We start from the raw sequence: 5,116 nt of genomic DNA on the forward strand, positions 1-5,116 counted from the left end.
TAAAGTTCATGTAATTTTAAAAATTGATGCACTTTCTCATATTCACATAGATTTTTTTGGAAAGAGTTCATGAATTTGAAAATTTTGTGCGAATTTGAAAAAAAATACACAAACTTTAAAAAGTATGCGGATTTGAAATAAGTACGCGAATTCCAAAAACACTTCATGGATTTGATAAAATTACACGAACTTGGAAAAAATATGCGGATTTGAAAAAAGTATGCGAATTGAAAATATACATATTTGAAAAAGTACACAAATTTCAAAATAATTCATGGATTTGAAAATATATGTTTATTTTGAAAAAAATATGTGACCTTGTAAAAATTACGTAAATTTGAAAAGAGTATGTGAATTTTAAAAAGTTCACGGATATAAAAAAATACGCGAATTTGAGTCAACACCGATCGAAACCGAGGTGAGTCAGTACCAAAATCAGTCAAAATCGAGACCAGGGGCGAACCTCGTCCGGTTTCGATACTTGGGGGTGCAAGTTGTCATGTTTCGGAGTCGAGGGGCCAAATCTAGACTTCACCAAAAATTGAAGGATGAAAAATATATTTTTCTCTAAAAAAAGTCGGCTTGGTTGTTAATAGGACTCCATAGCTATATATGAACATGTCATGCCATTAAATGTTTGCATTAATTGAGTTTATCTAAGTCATATCTAAAAGGTGACGTCATGGTCTGGTCCTTTCATCATACTTACTTTTTTTTCTGTTGCTACGATTTTTGTGGTGCGTGTTCTCCATATAGAGTGGAGTGAGAGCATCTACAGTCGGACCTCTCAAACTCCCCTCGTATGTCCGGGCGGGCTGCGGTTTTTTAACCCAGATGAACATCTCAAACGGGTCTCAAACGTCTGGACTGACCGGCACCCCTATATCCAGCTCAAATATAGGGCGGATATGGGGGCGCCGCCACGTCGGACCCTGCCCATGGTGGCCCACCCGACCCCACTTATATTCGTCCGCATTCTCTCGCCGGAGCAAACCATAGCCACTTCACTCCACTCCCCTTCACTCCTCTCCGCCACCCGAACTCACCTCCGGCGGTTTTCGGCCTCCTCCGCCATGACAGGCAGCAGATCGGACTCCGACCAGTCTGGATCCATCGATTGGGGTGTCATCTCGTGTGGGTTGGAGGAGGCAATGATAGTCCGCATTGCACTCCGCCGCTCCCGGGAGGACATCGCCCGGCCGACGAACGGATCCGTCCGCCGCGACACGGCTTAACGGGCGCTCGGATCCTCTGGTGCTGGATCCTCGCAGTCCCGGATGGAACACCTGTCCTTCGCCATCACCGGAGGGGCAGAGTATGTGTCCCACCGGAAACGGGCGGCCCGACGTGGGAAGGAGAGGATAAGGGCCGCCGAAGCCCGTATCGCGGCGGAAATGGCGGGGCGGAGGTGGCTGATGCGGCGACGTGGGCGGCCACAAAGGAGGAAGCCATCCGCGCCCGCATTGTAAAGAAACGGCAGCAGAGGAATATGTGCGCCCTCGCCCGAGAGCAGAATCGGGCGGTCCGTGCCATGGTCGGATTGCCACCGAAGGAGGAGAAGGAGGACAGCGATGGCAAGGACAGCTCCGGTGACGAGCAGATCTGACTCGATCCATACTATGTCTTCGACCGGTACTTTTGCGAGAAGGACGGCGAGGGCACTGAGAAGGGCAAGGGCAGCCGTAGATGAACTCCACAATAACCAAACGTGCCGAATTTTGGTAGTCCAATGGCATATTTAGTGTAGTGTGATGAAGTAGCCGGAATGTATGTGCATCGACATAGTTGCATGAGTTTGTATGGATTTGAGATATGATAGTTGAGGTATCCAGATGTGCATTGCATTTTTTAGGAGTGCCCGGGCACGTTCGTGGACCACTACAAGAGATAGGGCCTACTATGACGAGCTAAAATATGTCATCGAATAGCTAATAACGTCACAAATTACCCCGAGTGACATTTTATGGGCGTCACAAGCATCGTCACGGAATCCCCGTCACAGATTACTCCTAGTGACGGCGCATGCGCAAAAACGTCATCGAAATTGGGACCTTCGGTGACGTTATATAGAATGTCATCGACTTGCTATTTCCATGACATTCAATTAATGTCACATGTCAGGAGAAAATATGCCATATTGTACCATATTCGATGACAAGGCAATGTCACTAACGTTATGCCACATCAACACCCGAGCGGCTATCCCACTACTAGTGCCACTACTTTTATTATGGATATGGATGACATCATCAAAATATATTTACTTTCTTTCAAATCTAAATTGCGATGAAAAAAGTATTTACTTCACATCACATCAGATTATATAAACTAGTTGTAGAGAAAAATCACATCATAAATTGATATGAAAGACAAATCGTATTATATATGAAATCGTCTCAGCCAAATCATTCTGTAAACAAAAATGAGGGTAAAAAACTGACTCAAGTTTGACAGACAATAGACAAGATGAAAATAGTTGTAAAGACCACAGATGTTGTCCTGACAATTGCAATGTAAGGATGGCTTTCATGAACCATCTAGTTTGGATTGGGACTACTTGATCCCTCAAGAGAAAATCAAGCAGATTATACGTCTCCTTTTGCTTCTTTGCCAGGCTTCATTCTTCTCTTGTTGGATCTTCTTTAGAGCTTCCAATTCTTCTTGATGCTTCTTTTGTATCGCTTCAAATGCTCTCTCTTGTGCTTCAGGTCTTGCGGCTAACTCCTCCCGATGCCTATAAATGACAAACACAACAACGTTGCATCATAATGAGATGAAAACTGACAAGATAACATGCATAACCTAGAGCTAGAGGTATAATGGTTAAAGTACATGTAATCAATGCCCCCCTTAGCTTAGCATACACACAACCTATGCATTTATGTTCCGCGAGGAATGCCCTCCTTTCCCTCTCACTCTCCCGAGCTAGTGGCATGCTTGTAGTACCTAAACCTACAAGATGAAAAAGAGTGGAACTAAATGAATTGCAAAATACTTACTAGCATGTGTCATAAAACTAACAAAATGAATTCTGCTTCAACTCGTTTGGAATTGGACCTTAGACAATGCAACAATTTTTCATGCGCATCTGTACTTTCTAAAACAGACATGAATTTAATAAAGTAGCAAAATTAGCATGCAAGAGGGCAGGCCTGGCGCAGTGGTGAAGTCCTCCCCACTTGTGCCAAGAGGTCCTGGGTTCGAACCAGCCTCTCTGCATTGCACTTTGCAGGGGTAAGACTAGGTTCCTATAATCCCTCCCCAGACCCCACCTTGTGTGGGAGCTTCTATGCACTGGGTCTGTCCTTTAGCAAAATTAGCATGCAAATACATGTTTGTCTTTGCATTGATGGTAAAAATTAACAAAATAGATTCTGTAACGTAGTACTCCTTAAATATTGTATTAACAAAAAATGAAGATTTCAACGCTTTGGGGTCTAACAAGTGTACCAAGTAAAATAGAAGACGCAGCCAGCAAGCCTATGAAAACAAGATGAGAAAATCCAGAAGAGAAAAATGGCAAAACTTAAGATTACTATAGATGATAAACAAGTGCTTGACTAGAAAGATTACTTACAAAAACTTGCCAATAATGGTAGTAGCAAAGAGTTACTAGTACATTATGTGCTATTTACTCAAACAAGCATTTTAATTTGATGGCAATGTGATAAAATAATAATATAAGAAACAAGGACTCCTTAAATATTAGAGCATCTCCGAGTGCAATGCCGGGACCAAATCCCGTCCACGCCCTCCTCCACCTTCAGCCTGCTAAAAAAGATATCAGCTAATCAGGCTATCACTGTTCAGATATATGTTCTGTGTTAGCAAATTGTTTGCCTATCATATCCCCAATAGTCCGCCCTACTCATGCTTGCTGCACTCATGTAATTGAAAAATAGAAGTATAAAACTCCTAGCGATTGCATATTTCAGTTGAAAAACACCAATTGCTATCTAAGTGTAGATAAGCTGCAGGTGCCAACGTTAGTCATTATCTCCAAAGTATACACATAATAATAGAAGCATGAGTAAACACGTCAAAACTACAGCAAGAAACATTTTGCTCACCTTGCGTTCAGTCTTCTCATCGACGATGTCAGCTTTGAACTTGAGAAATCCCACACGCGCTGAACATGTCCACTCCTGCACAGCGAGAAAGCGCCATTGATTTCCTGCTCAAAGATTTAAATGGAGAGAATGAGAGGAGGAGCGCCACAACAAAGCATTTGGATGGGAGCAGCGCCCCAAAATGCCTGCGACCGTGGCCTCATCAGGGAAACAGAGAAGGGCGGCATGGTCTCGAGGAGGATGCAGCGGGCGTGGTAGAGGAACGCCACGGTGGCTGGCTCCGGCCAGAAGCCCAGAACCCACCCAGCTATAAGCCAACTGGAAGAACTGGAGCAAGAGGTCGGCGTGGTTGGAGGCAGCGGCAGCGGAGATCACGCCATGGACGAGCAGCGCCGAGAGCGTCCAGAAGAGCAGCCGCACGACACGGAGTTCTTCAGGTGGGTCGACGGCTTGCGTCACCAGATCATGTGGAGAATTCTCCCGTGCAGAGGCTGCTCCTACCGAGCGCGGCTGCCTGCGGCGTCGGCGGCGTCGGCGGCGCCTCTTCCACCACCGGTGCTGCAACGGCTTCCTCCGGGGCCTCGATGGCAGCGGTGGCGGTGGTTGTTGCATCGATGATGGGGCGGCGGAGGTGGACGGGGCGGGAGTGGGAGCGTGGGGGCTGCTGGAGAGGAGCGGCGGAGGGGATGCGAGCAGATTGGATCGAGACGGGGAAAGGAAGGAGACAGCGCAAGATTGGATCGGGGCGACGCGAGATGAGATAATGGGGATTAGTGTGGAACTGTGGGTAGTTAAATGGGCTTCGTTCCGAAATTTTGCCACCCAGCCTAATTAACTTAAAATTTTAATTCTTTGCACGCAGGGGCAAATAAATTATATGCTTAAACTAGAAAAAATCGTAGGTTTGACACGCTCACGTCAAAAAAATGTGGGGATTTTTTAGGGGTAAAAAAATGAGGGTTTGACACATACCATGAACGTCTATAATCTGATCAGAAAAATTAGAAAGGCACGTACCATATTTGTGTATAATCTGCTAATATAAT

The 5,116-nt window shown here is 45.3% G+C and overlaps 1 long non-coding RNA gene across 2 annotated transcripts; it reads right to left on the minus strand.

Moving 5' to 3' along the window:
• Positions 1 to 2,357: 2,357 nt before the first annotated feature.
• Positions 2,358 to 4,861, minus strand: LOC123128718 (uncharacterized). 2 transcript variants are annotated; one of them, XR_006463397.1, is made up of 2 exons: positions 4,071 to 4,861; positions 2,358 to 3,768 (listed from the first exon to the last, which is right to left on the minus strand). It is a non-coding gene; the product is annotated as an uncharacterized lncRNA (long non-coding RNA). The 2 variants fall into 2 exon arrangements; XR_006463396.1 differs by having other exon boundaries at positions 2,358 to 3,771.
• Between the last annotated feature and the right edge of the window lie 255 nt (positions 4,862 to 5,116).

Source organism: Triticum aestivum, chromosome 6A (genome assembly GCF_018294505.1).
Source record: "Triticum aestivum cultivar Chinese Spring chromosome 6A, IWGSC CS RefSeq v2.1, whole genome shotgun sequence".
Classification (NCBI taxonomy): Eukaryota; Viridiplantae; Streptophyta; class Magnoliopsida; order Poales; family Poaceae; genus Triticum; species Triticum aestivum.